Genomic DNA, 16,689 nt, shown 5'->3' with positions numbered 1-16,689 from the left:
AAGTGTAATGATGTAGAATACTATACTTGGTGATAAATGCTGACATGAGAACTTGTGATTTGGAACATGTAATTAGAGTTACTCTTCACAATCCACCCTCCTCTGCATTCAGTGGTGCTGCATTTCTTCTGCCACTTGATAGCAATGCAGTACTGGGACATCTTTCTGTAACTCCTGGCTAGTAAGTTCAATTTTGCCACTCTGATGTACTAGTCCTACTGGAAGAAAAGACTACCCAAACCAAAAATTACATAGGTTTTTATGCCAAATCTTACAGAAAAAGTTATTTTTTTTTGTGCTTGATTCCAGTGTTAAGCAGCCTAGAGTAAAAAATAATAAAAAACCAACAAAGAACTCAAACAACAACAACAAAAAAACCAATAAAAACCAAGGATTATTTTTTCCCTCAAATTATTTTGCCTTCCAAATTATCAGGCAAACCATTTTATGAAATATATGAATAGCAAGGTTGGAAGAGACCCACCGGATCATCGAGTCCAACCATTCCTATCAAACACTAAACCATGCCCCTTAGCACCTCGTCCACCCGTCCCTTAAACACCTCCAGGGAAGGTGAACCAACCACCTCCCTGGGCAGCCTCTGCCAGTGCCCAATGACCTCCAGTTATAAACTGAAGGCAGAGGCTACAGATACGTCTGCTGATTGTGGAATCTCCATGAGTAAAATTTTCAAGAACAGGCTAGACAGGCAGCTGTAAGGAATGGCAGAACAACTGCTGTTGTGGAGAGGAGATGTATGAGAGGTTTGTCTGAGATCTCCCCTGATGCCACGAGGGTAGCTTTTGACGTGGGATCAATACATTCACAATGAGTCCTTGCTTGCTTTGGCATATTTCATTACACTGAGTGAAAAATAATTGGTCTCATTGGTGTATAGTTCATTTATATGTGTTTTTAAGGATAGGAATACAACACATTTGTTTTGTCAGTGTCTTGTCAGTGCATAGCAGCTGAACCCAGCAGTGATGACAGTATTATTTAGATTACAGTTTATACATAGAAATGCTGTGAATTTTCACTTTATTAACAGCTTTGCAGCAGACAGGCTTCTTGTCTTTTATTTTTGTGTGGTATAAATATGAAAATAAATTATCTGAAGAAGTGTAGCTTTTGTAGGACAACATTGCATTGTCAATGCCAAGGCATCAGGAGAAGCCTGAGGAAAGCAAGGAGTGTAAAAGGGAATGGAGAGAGAACAAAAGAAAGAGGACTATGCAGAACACAGTGCTACATGATGTTAAGGGGGGATTTTAGAAAAACAAAGCTGCAAAGACCAAACAAGCAGTATCCCAGGGAAGCAAATAAATTTGCTTGGGAACTACTGACGTACAAACCTGTGAGAAAGAACAGTGAGCAGAAAGGTATTGATGCCTACTACTGTAATTCTTGCAGTAGGCATGAGTTGTCTCTGCCCACTGCTATGTGTTTTTCAGAAATGTCTGCAAATGATATAGTGGAAAGTGCAGAAATGCATCGGGAATTTACAACAGAAACCTACCTTTGTCATTTGAAAGACCAAACACTCACCCTGGGCACTGTACAGTTCCGCTGTCCCTATGTGTCAGCATGGAGATGCTTCAGTGGTTAAGATGATAAGATCTTTTCTGTGGAACAGGTAAATATCATCTGTCATGTGTATCGGAAGGCCTGCCACATTCAGCATGAATTATTGTTTAGAGAAGTACTGATTTATTTCAGACATCATTCCTCACTCAAGGAACAGCCGCCGTCAATACGGAGCCGTTCAGTGACAACATCAGATCTGTGTGATGTGCAGAAAATGAAACAAAAGGTAGCAGAGAACTTCAAAGGATTTTTTTTGAAAGTCACATTGCCAGTCAGTACCTCACACTGGAAGGACTAAAGTATTTAGCTTTGCAGAGGTTAACTGCAGTCAGAGGAAGCAGTTTAGCAGTTTAGCCTGTCAGGTTTATGTGGGAGGTAGTTTAGGGAGCGGTGCCTCAGGCGGTGTGCGCTCCTAGAGTTCCAGCATCCTGATCCTCCCTGCTCCCTGAGACAGCCTAGAGAGATGCTGTGAATTGAACAGGGTAAGGGAAGTAATCCACTGGGAAATTTTGGTCATCTGTAATTTTTTTTGCTTTTCTCTTTATGCAGATCGCCAGTTAAAGAGAAAATTGTGAGTCTCAGAGAAGCTAATGTAACCTCTACCTACATTTATTGCATCCAACCATTACAATCACAGCTGATTAATAGCAATAGTTTAAAAGAAGTTTTACTTAATAGTGATGTTTCTTTCCTGCTTCTGCTGCCAGCAGATTTCCCATATACAACCTTATTTTTCAACATCATTTTGTCTAACGGGCTGGCTATAATAGGCCTCTCAACTTCATTTTTTAGTGCTTAGTCACCTAAGTAAGTATTGATATCTTTATAAAAGCCTCTCTATCAAGACAGTAGAATCTGGAGCATACGAAGCCCAACACTGAAGAGAGAGCTGTATGCTGGGGCAGGTGGCTGGTTGTCACTTGAAACAGCTCCCTTCCTGACATCTATTTCCCATGAGCATGGAAGCAACAATGCACCATTGGCCATGTTTTCTGAAGGGCCAGGAAGGGAGGACCCATTTGACTCTCCAATCATATCCCCAGACACTGGTGGCAAGGATGAAACAGCAGGTTGCCATCCCTGAATGTTGCACTGCATGTACAAAACACTACCACCCCTGGTTTTGTCTCTGATCCACTGACAATTCCCTTCTCAGACAGTCATTGAAATCTCACATATTTCCCATATAATTTCTGATTTTCTTTTTTATTTTGTTCTTATTGTCATATTGCTAAAGTCATCCTTCTCTGTTTTTCTAACTCTCGTTAGTCACAGATGGAAAAGAAACGCCAGACAGTATGATACTGCCAAGCTCAGCTTTGTTAGTTCACTGAATGATGGGCAGGCTATATCTGGAAAAGCTACACACAAAGGTTTGCACACTCCTGGAATTAATTGAGAACTTCACCGTGCACCCTGAGTTGACACAATCAGGCCCAGGGGAATGTGATACTCGCTCTGTCCAACCTGAGTTTCCATGTCAGGCTCCGGGCAGAAGCTCAGCACCAACATGTGATGGTTCCACCTTGAGCAATCTGCTTCCATGAGGTGTTGGACATCTTAAGTGCAATGCTTCCTGTAGTCTTTATTATTCCCTGATGCTGCGGTACGGATGGCCAGATGTCAAAACAGGCCACCAGCCAAATCCGTCTACAACAATACCACCTTACCAGCATTTCAGATACTGTTCTCCAGCTGATGGTTGATCCATGGCCTGTCCCAAGGCTCATCACACTCAGTTATTCGCATTATCCTATCAACCACAGCTCATTATGCTCAGTAACTCAATACTTGATCAAGGCAATGTCACGATGCTGTAATATCATTCTTTATAAACAAGTATATAAATACATGTGTGCCTGTGGATATTCAAGTCTCATTTTGTATTTACTTAACATAAAACCTTGATTACTTGTTGTAAAAGACAATGAAAAAAAAATACTCTAGTTGCCCTTTTCTTTGGATAACCTTGAATGGTATGTGCGAGTGTGTGTTTGTTCCATCTTTGTATGGACTGGAGTAAAGGATGCCAGCTAACAGCCATAGAGGTCAGCCAAGAGACGTCTCCCCTGACCATTCCTATGAGGAATCCCTTGTTCAAAACAAGTCCCTTATCCTGCTAATTCATTTTCAAAACTTGTTTCTACTCTGACAGATCCCTTGCAGAGAGAATCTGTGACAAGTTTGCAAATCGACCCAGTCTTCTGCATCTAACATCAGTAAATTGCCAAATCTTTTAAAATGTAGCATCTGCCATTTTCTCACAATATTAATGCTCTTAAAGAAAAGTACAGAGGAGAGAAGGGTTAGTATTTGGTTTTCTCCTTTTAGCTGGGCACTTGTATTATCTTCTCCATGGTGACGAATTTTCTTCTTGAAGGATGTTTCCTACTTATTCAGTTGCCTGTCAACAACAGCTTTGAGTGATTGGCAGCAGACATCAAAGCAGCTGGAAGTCAGGCAGAAGCAGGAGGACCATCAGGTGCCCATGGTTGTACCAAATGCTCCAGAAGAGCATCTTTCTGATAAGCTTATGTCTATAACTGTGTTTGCATAGATTGTTCTATTCACATCATGTAGATGAATGTGATGATAATAGTTGCCTGATTCTTCACACAGCCTGAAAACAAGTTTCCTGAATTCATTAATCTTAAAAGGAATGATGTGATCAGAGATAATGCCAATAGCAGAGCTGAAATCTTCTGCTACGCTGTACAGTCTGGTACCACGGCTGTAGTAAGATCTTCGCAGGAACTTAGCTTTTATCTAGGTTTTCAGAAGATGATGTCACTTGTGTATTCAATATGGAACATCAGGGAGCAGTTACTTTTCAGGTTGTCCTATATAGCTGCGTTGTTTCTGCTTTTCACAAGCCTATTTTGGAACTTACCAAGAGCTGAGCAGAAGCACAGCAAGCTCCGCTTCTTGTCACATTCCCTTCCACAGACAGAATTACTCTCTTCCATATTCTCCTATACATCTCATATTCACATTTGCCATTCACAGGCTGTCTCTGAAGCTTTTCCACACAGCATCTCCAGGACCTCATGGGAGAGTCAGTAGCAGATGGATTTCTTGCATCAAAGGAATTACCATCTGTTATTTCTCTTCCCGATTTTGTGCAATGTTGGCAAGAATTTGATTGTTTCTCCTATTCTCCCTTGATCCTTTGCTGCCCAGTTGGGCAAACAAAGGTAAGCAAATAGCAGCATCCCTCTTGCCTTATCTCCTGGTTGTTTCAGCAACTTCTATAACTGTAGAATCACAGAAAAAGCAACGGTAGCATTCAGCACCCAAAGGTGATTATACTCTCCCCTTCACAGACATTCCATGTCAAGCTCCATCTGCTGCACTTTCAGAAACTCCTACTCATCTAAGAAGGAATGGAAAAAGCCTCAGGAGACAACCTCACAGAAACTCCCAATTAACTTTATCCCCCTCTCGAATGCTAGTACATGTCAGGAAAGGCTTTGGCACTGTGGGTTTGGTTTACTCTATACTTACACTGTGTTACTGTTTCCCAGCTAGATACGTTCAGATAGTTATTGTTAAAATACAACACAATACCTTTATATCTATCCTCATTGACAAGATTCCCTTTGGAAAGAAAAATGCTTTATCAAAAAACCTTCCCTTGTTTCCCACCAGGAAAGCCCTAGTTATTCAGTCATGTTTTCTGGTCTGTGAGGTCAGGGTTGGCAGCTGTTGCATTCTCATTATGTCTTGCTAATTTACAGGTCCAGTTACAGTCCATCTCCCCTGGACCTTAATAGTTTCAATAATTCAATAATTTTTGGGGTTTTGTTTGCTTGCTTGTTTGTTTCTAAACAAGGCTCTTGGTTGTCAGGAAAAGCAAGAACCAGATACCAGCCAGTTAGCCCAAAATACTGAGGCAAAACAAACCACAAAGAAAATATCCTTAGGATTTTTTTATGGTTTTCTATTTTTTAAGGGTCAGATTCGACAATGCAGAATTCACACAAAATAATCTTATGCAGTCCTTGTTTTGGCTATTACACTTCTTGTCTGTGTGTTGAATGATGTGATTATTATAAGAAGCATTTATAGTATAAATACAATTATTGAAAAAAGTTCTAGAGAGGTTTTTAAGTAAACTTGTGATAACCTGTTTTATGATAGACCAATCATTTCACCCAAGAATTACAAAGTGCAAGTAGGAAAATTTCGGCCAAAGTCCATCTCCAGTTCAAGATCTTAATCTCCTAATTGTGCTTTGACTGCTCTATTCTCTGAGGAAAATCATTGTAGCTTTGATCCAGATGCCTTGTTTGCAAGCCTTTATTTTATCATTTTGAATACACGTCACCTGTTCTGCATTGGGTGATTAGACAAAAACCTAATTAAAAAAATCTAAGTTTATGGGGTACTGTCATAAACCTGGCACCCTTCCCAAATGCCACACTCACTTCATAGAAATGTAGTTTTCCTTGTGTGATGTGCTCTGCATTCATTGCAATGTGGGTTTAGCAGCCGTATTTGAGAGAAGACCACAAGCAACGTGTTCCTGAATGCTGAAATATCAGTATATAGCTCTTAAAACCAAACCAAAACAAAACCACCAAAAACCTATCCCTTTTTTTAGTCTCTCAATCAAATTTTCCTAGTATTATCAACACAGCACTATAATTAGATTCCACATAAAAATTTCAATTTCTCTCTTAGCCATTATGGTCTGTAAATGTTTTTAGTCACTGATGCATGATAAGGAATGTAAGGCAAATGCTAACTTTAGCAGAAACAAGTGCTTTTTTTAAGCTATATTTAATAGGTGCACTGCAGATCCTAGGCTCTCAATTTAAAGACAAGGCACATTGTTAAATAAAAATGTGTTCCTCTCCCACATTAATCACTTCTGAGGAGAAAAATCAGTTATTATAAGATCATAAGCTGCAGTTTCATTCTTATTTCATAGACAGCTCCCATTCCTGACAGGGGATCTACCTACTAACCTGATTTTGCCAGATGCTTTTGCCCATGCTGCAGTGGTAGGAGGGAGCCCAGGAACTGGACCGCTCTGCACATCCTCTCACTCCAAAGATGTTGGCAGAGACTTGATGTAATAAAAGGAAGAAGGAGACTGGAGGAACAATGCATAGCCTCATTTCACTTCCCAGAAAGACACTAAAGATGACTGAACATTGATTTGTAAGTGTCTGGCAAAATTGGGTTTAAAATCTGTCAGGGTAGAATTGCTTAGAAAAGAGGACATTGGACACATCCCCTTCTGCTTTAAGGAGAGCAGCTGGTCAGGGAGTGTTGTTACTTAAGGCTTTGATGGCAGGGTGACAGCTTTACCCCAGGTACTGGGGAGCAGTGAGTGGGCTGCCCTGGGGGCTGTGGGGACGACCCCCAAGCACTCAGGGCACTGGGCTGGGGGGCACCAGTGGGGCAGAGCCCCCAGCTTGGTGTTGGGCTGGTGGTGACTGAGGGCAGTTGTGGCAGGAGGGATGTGGCCAGCACTGAGCAAGGAGAGCTAGAGGCTGTGGCCAGCAGGCAGGCCCAGAGGAATTTAAATTACATGCAGGTTTTGGAGTAGTTCTGCTCCAAATCCCCTCAGTTGTCATGATAGTGAAAAATCGACATGCTGTTATCATGCCAGATTTCAGTTAGATGTGTCAAACTCACTGTGTACAGTGAAGAAACTTCCTGATCTGCTCACTCTCCACGAATGAAAAATTTTTAGACAAAGAGCAGTCATCAGACTTTCATATGACTTTGTTGATGTCTCAGTGCTAGAAACAATCACAGGCCTTTTGGAGAGCAATATTCAAGATGATCTTGACATGCTGAGTAAGTGACCCAAAACCAACAAAATGAACCTCAGCAGAGATAAATTCAAAGACATTAGTGGCAGCAAGGCAAGAAAAGATCCTGAAGCTATGGTAGACCACAAAGTACATACTAATTAAGAATGTGTTGTGGTTTCTTAAAACATAAGATGGAGCACTAGGAGTGGTACACTGGCAATGTGGGAGATATTTGACCCATGTTATTCAGTACTGGAAAAGCCTTTACCTGGGGGGACTCTACTGTCAGCCTAGAAGAACAAGAAATAAGACAGTTCAAAAAGGCCATCCAGAGCTATGAGAGAATTAGAAGGAATGATTTACAGGGATAGTCATAGAATCATAGAATCATAGAATAACCAGGTTGGAAGAGACCCACCAGATCATCGAGTCCAACCATTCCTATCAAACACTAAACCATGCCCCTTAGCACCTCGTCCACCCGTGCCTTAAACACCTCCAGGGAAGATGACTCAACCACCTCCCTGGGCAGCCTGTTCCAGTGCCCAATGACCCTTTCTGTGAAGAATTTTTTCCTAATGACCAGACTAAACCTCCCCTGGTGGAGCTTGAGGCCATTCCCTCTTGTCCTGTCCCCTGTCACTTGGGAGAAGAGGCCAGCACCCTCCTCTCTACGACCTCCTTTCAGGTAGTTGTAGAAAGCAATGAGGTCTCCCCTCAGCCTCCTCTTCTCCAGGCTAAACAACCCCAGCTCTCTCAGCGTTCCTCGTAAGACCTGCTCTCCATCCCCCTCACCAGCTTTGTTGCTCTTCTCTGGACTCGCTCCAGAGCCTCAACATCCTTCTTGTGGTCAGGGGCCCAGAACTGAACACAGGATTCGAGGAGCGGTCTCACCAGTGCCGAGTACAGAGGGAGAATAACCTCCCTGGACCTGCTGGTCACGCCATTTCTGATACAAGCCAAGATGCCATTGGCCTTCTTGGCCACCTGGGCACACTACTGGCTCATGTTCAGTCGGCTGTCAACCAACACCCCCAGGTCCCTCTCCTCCAGGCAGCTTTCTAGACAGACTTCTCCTAGTCTGTAGCTCTGCATAGGGTTGTTGTGCCGCAAGTGCAGGACCCGGCACTTGGCCTTGTTAAACCTCATGCCATTGGACTCTGCCCAGCGGTCCAGCCTGTTCAGATCCCTTTGCAGAGCCTCCCGACCCTCCAGCAGATCCACACTTCCACCCAGCTTAGTGTTGTGTGCAAACTTGCTAAGGGTGCACTCAATGCCTTCCTCCAGGTCATTGATAAAGACATTGAACAGGGCTGGACCCAGCACTGAGCCCTGGGGAACCCCACTTGTCACTGGCCTCCAGCTGGATTTCACACCATTTCCCACCACTCTCTGGGCCCGGCCAGCCAACCAGTTTTCCACCCAGGAGAGTGTGCGCCTGTCCAGGCCAGAGGCTGACAGCTTCTCAAGCAGAATGCTGTGAGAAACTGTGTCAAAGGCTTTGCTGACGTCCAGGAAGACCACATCCACAGCCTTTCCCTCATCCAGCAGCCGAGTCACTTTGTCATAGAAGGCGATCAGGTTAGTTTGGCAAGACCTGCCTTTTGTGAACCCATGTTGACTGGGCCTGATCACCTGGTTCTCTTGCATGTGCTTCATGACAGCACTCAAGATCACCTGCTCCATGACTTTCCCTGGCACTGAGGTCAGACTGACAGGCCTGTAGTTCCCTGGATCCTCCCTGCGACCCTTCTTGTAGATGGGCACAACATCAGCCAGCCTCCAGTCCAGTGGGACTTCCCCAGTCTTCCAGGACTGTTGGAAGATGATGGAAACGGGTTTGGCCAGCACATCCGCCAGCTCCTTCAATACCCTTGGGTGAATCCCATCCGGCCCCATAGACTTGTGGCTGTCTAGTCGGGCTAGCAAGGCTCTGACCACCTCCTCTTGGATCATGGGAGCCTCATTATGCTCCTCTAGCTCCTGGGTTTGTACACAGACGGAACGACCCTCCTTACAACTAAAGACTGAGGCAAAGAAGGCATTAAGTACCTCAGCCTTTTCCTCATCCCCTGTTACTGTTGTTCCTTCTGTGTCCAATAGGGACTGTATGGTCTCCCTAGTCCGCCTTTTATTATTTGTATATTTGTAGAAAGATTTTTTGTTATCTTTCACAGACTTGGCCAATCTGATTTCTAGCTGAGCCTTAGCCCTTCTGATTTTTTCCCTACACAATCTCACTTCCCTCCTGTAGTCCACCCAAGAGGCCTCTAGTCTGAGGGGTCTGATGAAAAGCTGCAAAATTGCTAATGAAGAAAAGAGAACAAAACAGCCTTGAAACATTTGACACAGTATTTACAAAAGGATAGGGACAGATCTTGATATGTAGTGAAAAAAAGTTTAAACTCCACATTAAGAAAGTTTCCATTTATGATGATGGTGAAATACTGGAAAAGGCTTTGTAGGCCTGTTGTTGTATATCTGTTGCTGAGGGTTTTAAGAACATATTCGATAACCCTAAACATGGATTGTCTAGATGCATTTGATCCTGTCTGCATGTGGGATTGGATTCAATGACCCTCTGTTGGATACTGGATTTATTCAGACTTGTTGGCGCCAACAGTGAGGAGTAGCAAGGCTAGACAACATGCTTATCTGGCAAAGCAGATGAGGTGAATTCTGGTCTAACACTTATGCAATCAGTGGTTTCTGGAGTGATATGGAAGTTTCACAGTCAGATGCTGATTCAGTAAATTCAGATAAGACAACACCCCCTGCCTAGAGGGGCATGTTGAGTTGGATCTCATCCCACTGGTGACACAACAAACATTGCTAAGAGACAATTGACACCTGATAATTCACTTAGTCTCTCCTTGCTAAGAATCACCAAGAGTATAAATTTAGCCTTTAGAATCCTGTTGTGAGGATAGGAGCTCCAACTATGGGATGGGTTAATGGGCCTGAATCTCTCTCTAGTCCCCAAGGAGGGATGCCTCCTTACTAAGATTTGCAATTCCAACTATGTTGGATGTTACCTAGGAAATTATAGTTAACTATAAGCATTTAATTTTTATATCTAGCTTGGTTTTGCAGTGACTGAATTTATCATAGACAATCTCAAACTTGTGATACCTGTTGCTTGAATAAATTGCTTTACTGATTCAAGTTTGTGAATCTGATCAGTGAAGAATGGGATCTGGCAAACAAACACTGGTCCTATCAACCTCGTGAATCTGCTCAGTGAGAGTCCTCTTTGGATGCTAACAGGCAAGTTGACTCTGACTAGAGGACTTCCTTTTTCTTAGCCACATATCAGACCCTTTCACCTTTTTAATGTAACACCTTCTAAGGTGCCTTCAAGCCCTCCATGTCTCTAATGCGGAGACAGAGCAACTCGGGACTTCTCAGGAGTGAGTGGCAGGCAAAGGTGCCAGAAGGACCATATGAGAGAGAGGTAAGAAGCAAAGTGCAGCCAGTGAACAGTAGAGACGCTATCTCGCTGCTCTGTTGAAGCTCAGAGGTGGGAAGTGGAGCTAAACTTGTCACTGCTGAAAGGATTCGGTCTCCAAAATACAAGCTGCCGTGGGTCTCCATACCACCTGCTCCTCACTGGGAGCCGCAGTGTGTGCCAGGCTTTCCAAGGCTCTGGCACAAGTAAAAATGTAGTTTAGGATGTAGTTATTTTGCCCTCATCTCTCATAACAATCTGGTGCCGTAAACAGTTGGCTACTTCGCAGTTTGCCTGAATTCTGATTACAGTGGTTCTCTGGGCAGTGGATGCCTCTACATTTGAAAGAAATCATGTTCTCCCTTCTCTTGGTTTTAAATCTGTTCAGTAATGAACTGTTTGAACGATGACGCTGATAAATCTAGGCTAAATTGCCTAGAAGCTGTTTGGACAAAGTGTTCTAAATGAGTAGGTCTTCCTTGTGTCACAGGAAAGTGCCTAATAGTTTAAATAGGCATAATACAACTTTCTGTGCTTCTTTCAGCCCCTATTTTTTTTAATACTTTCTGTGCTTCTTTCAGCGCCTATTTTTTTAAATACTTCCTGTGCTTTTTTCAGCCTCTTTTTTTTTTTTTTTTTTTTGGGTACTGTAAGTCTCTGCATAAAGTGGAAGATCTGTGTGCTTGGTCTTGAGCCTGGGGGCAATGCTGCCAATTATAAGACTCAGCTGATGTCTGTGGAGCTGAATCAATACCCACGTGGAACGCCTGCTGAAAGCAACATCATCGCAGTCTGAGATGATATTCAGTTTAACAGAATAATAATTCACATCCTTTGCTATAGTCTGTAGTATTTCTACACTGTAGGTATCCTTTCACCACTTAATTATTGATGTGTTTCCTAAATGTCCTTATGCTATCTTTTTTGTTAGTTTTCTCATAAAACTAATTTTTCATTCTCTAGTTCCTGCTTATTACACACAAAACATCCTGCCAACCAATTATGTACAGTCTTTCTATGTGATTTCTTTGCTGAAATGGTCTGGTTTATCCTTTTCCTTTTGGATTCTGTATGTGGTTTTCAACTTCTTCAGCTTTTTGGGCCCCAAAATTATTTTGGTGGAAATACAGGATCCACTACACCAAATTTAAGTTCGCCTTTCAATAGGCTTTAAAAAAAATATTTACTTACCTTTGCAGATCCTTTAAAGGTAGTTCACAGGGGACTCACACAAGGACACTATTGTTTGAAAGCCTTTCCTCTGAATACTGACACTTATGTTAATGAGAACCACGCCATTACTTTTCATTATATGCATTATTGTTTATTACCTCCTGTGTTTAGTTTCTTCTAACAGTCTCTATAAACTAATTTTCTTAAAACCTATTACCATTTCTCTTGCACTAAGATTTTGAAATATCTTATAAAATTTCATTTTCTTCTCAGTGCCTCCCTTTTATCTCTACGCTGGTCATTCATTACAAATGTGATGCTTTTATTCAGCACTTGAGAAAGATGAAGCTTTGGCAGTATAACAACCACTTGTTTATTTCCAAACCAGACCCAGCACAGTTACAGTACTGCCTTCCCTTAGTGCCTTTCCCTTCTTTTCACTTTTAGGAAATCAATCCCATTCCTACTAGCAACAACAGATTGCTCCCTACTATTTTTTTTTTTTTTTACTTTGGCCACTCTGGTGAGCCTGCCAAACGCTACTAATTAGCAGTTGTTAGATTTGGGCTCTGGTCCTTTGAGATGCTCCAAGTGGACTCAAAACGGATGCTGTAGACACAGCGATTCAGCCATCTGCTGAAAATAGTGGCTTTTATAGCTGTATTTCCACTATGATGTATGTAGAACCAGTAGTTCATTTCATATAAGGCATTAAATGCTTCTTAAGTGGTTTGAAATTTGGATAATATTCTCTGGAGCAAGATTCAAATTGTATCATTTTGCCTGTCCTTGAATATCCAATTGTCTCCAAAAATGTGTAATCAGAACACCATTTTTTGGTACTGGAACCTACTATCCTTAAGAGTCTACCAGTGTCACATGCCAGGCATTCAAAGGGCAATTTCTGCCAATGAAATGCATGCAATCATAAGGTCTCATTTTATGAGGGTATGTTGAATGTCACTAAATGTCTAAAGACTGGTTTGAAATATTCATGTGAAAGGGGTGCAGCAGGGCAAAATGAAGGATAAATAACAATGTGAGGTGATAAGTCAGCCTGTAAAAAATCAGGGCATGTTTTTTGAGCTTGGGATGCAGAAAATTTAAGAGTATTGTAGCAGGAGTTAAAGTAATGTGAGTTGGTGTATATCTGGGCAGTGAAATTCTTTAAAATGCTGATATGATTGTTCAAGGCTATCTGTATTTATAAATATGCTCCTAAAAGTACCAGATCTGTGAGCAAGACTAGCACTTTACTGGTACCACTGTACAGTTACTTGAATCCATAGATTGTTACAGGCACTCCAAAAAGCAAGAAATCTCCACCAGAGTTATGAGATCTTCACTGGGGAATGACCACCTTTAAGTCATGCTGCAATGCTTCTTTGTTTAACGATGTCTTTCCTTATAACTGAGATGCTATTTATAGGATCATCCACCCTTTCTCATCTCCACAGAGACAGGAATGAGGTGAGCTGGAGCCACTTACATCAGATAAAGGAGTTTAATATTTTTTCATATCCATGAGTGATCTTACTAGAACCATTATAAAGCTAGATGGAGGGGTCTGGACAGTAGAGTGTAGGCGCCAGTTTTAAGTCTTAATAAAAGATACAAGTGTGAAAGGCAGGATTCATTTAACTAAATATATGTCTGAATGTATACATCTGTGTCAGGTCCTCTGTAGTCAGTGGAGAGAAACTGACAACTCTGAGGAAACTTATTTCATCCTAAAGAAGTCTTCTAAAGCAGTAGAGCTCTAAACCAAAGACGACAGATTTGACATTGTGTATGTGTAGGAAGTACAACAGAGAACAAAATGGGTACTACTTGAGAGCAAATCACAGGCATGCTGGGTGTTTTCAAATAGCTACAGGACTTGCAATTTTTGGAAACTCTCCCACAGACATTGTGAACTTCTGCACACTGCACAATACCTGGACTTCATGTCTCCTTCCGATTTTAAAACGAAATACTCTCCTTGTGAGGTACTGCAGAAAAAATGACATGTTTTAACAAGACAGATTCCCCCTCTGGGGTGCAGATGTTCAGCCATGTGGTGAGTCTGCCCTTGGGTTGTGAGCGCCATTGTCAACTAAATGATGTTAAGTGGAGCTGCACCAAGGGTAGATTAGCTATAAGCATCTGGTTGCTTCAGCCAGTGTCCACACTCTGAGCCAACAACTCATTTTCAGCACTAATCTTAAGCTGTTTGTTTCCTGATCCATTCCTGAATGAGTGTTCATGGAAGTCCTGCTTGCAGGATGGCCTAGGTCAAAAGCTGAGGAAGACATCTACACTGGAACTTGTAAAAGCTCTCAAGATATCATTTGGCTTCCGCTTTGTGGTTTTTGGTTTTTTTTCTTTTGATTTGTGGAATCTTTCATCCTCTTTTAAGAAAAGGATCTTGAGATCATGTGTACCATTGGAATTATGATTGGAGTACTGGTATTTTCCTCTCTGTTTTGACACTTGAACGTAGATAAGAGTCACTCTCTTTTCTTACCTATTAATATTCACATTTCTTTCTTTCCTATTAATATTTACACTTGCTCCTACCGTAGAACTGATTAAAAATCTGCATTTTTGGAAGCTTCTTTCAAGATACAAATTTGACAGAAAATCTATTACTTTGCCTGCTTCTTCCATTTATGTTCTCTAGGCAACCAGAAGTGTTTATGCAGACTAGATCAGAATGTGTCAGCTATGTATGCATGCACATATACTTGTACAATAGTTATATATTATATGCTGTATACCCTATGCATATATAACCTAACTGGTGTTAGTGCTTGCATTTGCAGATCTCAAAGCACTTAGCTGAGGAGTCTAAGCATTTTTATCTCTTAGACATGAGGAAGAAGACATAGAAAGGGTAGGCAGCTTGTTTAAAACTGCATGAACAGGTCAGCAAGAAAGTGAATCTGTGTCTTTGATTTCCAATAGAGTGCTGCATTGGTAGGCAGTGATACCCATATTCTACATGTCATTTCTTTTTTTGAAAAACAAAACAAAACAAACCTTCCTTTTTCCTGGAAATTCTAACTCAATTGCTGAACTTTAAAGACCTCATTTTGCTACTACTTCAGAAAGAATAAAAAATAAATATGTTTGTAAAGCATGAAAAACCTGATCCTGCTAGCACTTAGAGCAAAACTTTGTGGGTATCAATTGGATCAGGTCTCTGTTTGCAGGCCATTGTTTGAAGAAACAGTAGATATGGGTTTAAGACTCCTAGTACCAAATAAAAAAGGCCGTGACGCTGGACATTATGACATTGAATCACAGAATCACAGAATCACTAGGTTGGAAAAGACCCACTGGATCATCAAGTCCAACCATTCCTATCAAACACTAAACCACGGCCCTCAGCGCCTCGTCCACCTGTCCCTTAAACACCTCCAGGGAAGGTGAATCAACCACCTCCCTGGGCAGCCTGTTCCAGTACCCAATGACCCTTTCTGTGAAAAATGTTTTCCTAATGTTCAGCCTGAACCTCCCCTGGCAGAGCTTGAGGCCATTCCCTCTTGTCCTGTCCCCTGTCACTTGGGAGAAGAGGCCAGCACCCTCCTCTCTACAACCTCCTTTCAGGTAGTTGGAGAGAGCAATGAGGTCTCCCCTCAGCCTCCTCTTCTCCAGGCTAAACACCCCCAGCTCCCTCAGCCATTCCTCATAAGACCTGTTCTCCAGCCCCCTCACCAGGTTTGATCCAGGATGAACTCACTCTTCCAGTTCAACTATGCAAAATGCCCCTAATACAGCGTGTTAGCTTTTTACCAGCAGGCTCTGTACGGGCTCAGTTACAGTCTGCCTGCACCACTCTAATTTTATGCCAGATGAGTAGCATCTGCCTTTCCGCATCCAGCATAAAGCCAGTGGAAAACTGACACAATCTATGTGTGCATCAGGGCCACTGGTTAATTTGACAGAAAAACCATGGTGTGACCGCGTCTGATGGGGATCGGTTTCGTCCTGCTGCCTGACCAGCAGCATGGGGGTCTTGTGGTAGCGGCAATGGGTAGGGTGGCTCTGCAAAGGGATCTGAACAGGCTGGACCACTGGGCAGAGACCAATGGGATGAGGTTTAACAAGGCTAAATGCTGGGTCCTGCACTTGGGGCACAACAACCCTGTGCAGTGCTACAGACTAGAAGTCTGGCTGGAGAGCTGCCTGGAGGAGAGGGACCTGGGGGTGTTGGTTGACAGCAACTGAACATGAGCCAGCAGTGTGCCCAGGTGGCCAAGAAGGCCAATGGCATCTTGGCTTGTATCAGAAACGGTGTGACCAGCAGGTCCAGGGAGGTTATTCTCCCTCTGTACTCGGCACTGGTGAGACCGCTCCTCGAGTACTGTGTTCAGCTCTGGGCCCCTCACCATAAGAAGGATGTTGAGGCTCTGAAGCGAGTCCAGAGAAGAGCAACAAAGCTGGTGAGGGGGATGGAGAGCAGGTCTTATGAGGAGCGGCTGAGAGAGCTGGGGTTGTTTGGCCTGGAGAAGAGGAGGCTGAGGGGAGACCTCATTGCTCTCTCCAACTACCTGAAAGGAGGTTGTAGAGAGGAGGGAGCTGGCCTCTTCTCCCAAGTGACAGGGGACAGGACAAGAGGGAATGGCCTCAAGCTCCGCCAGGGGAGGTTTAGGCTGGACATTAGGAAAAAATTTTTCACAGAAAGGGTCATTGGGCACAGGCTGCCCAGGGAGGTGGTTGAGTCCCCTT

The 16,689-nt window shown here is 42.7% G+C and overlaps 1 protein-coding gene across 1 annotated transcript in view; it reads right to left on the bottom strand.

Annotated features, from left to right (window-relative positions):
- Nucleotides 1-16,689, bottom strand: part of AMN1 (antagonist of mitotic exit network 1 homolog) — a 469,636-nt gene that overhangs the window by 135,459 nt on the left and 317,488 nt on the right. The window lies entirely within an intron of this gene.

This window comes from Phaenicophaeus curvirostris, chromosome 1, assembly GCF_032191515.1.
Source record: "Phaenicophaeus curvirostris isolate KB17595 chromosome 1, BPBGC_Pcur_1.0, whole genome shotgun sequence".
NCBI classification, from domain to species: domain Eukaryota; kingdom Metazoa; phylum Chordata; class Aves; order Cuculiformes; family Cuculidae; genus Phaenicophaeus; species Phaenicophaeus curvirostris.
The sequence above is the reverse complement of the archived record's forward strand: the minus strand, read 5'-3'. Positions and strand labels throughout refer to the sequence as shown.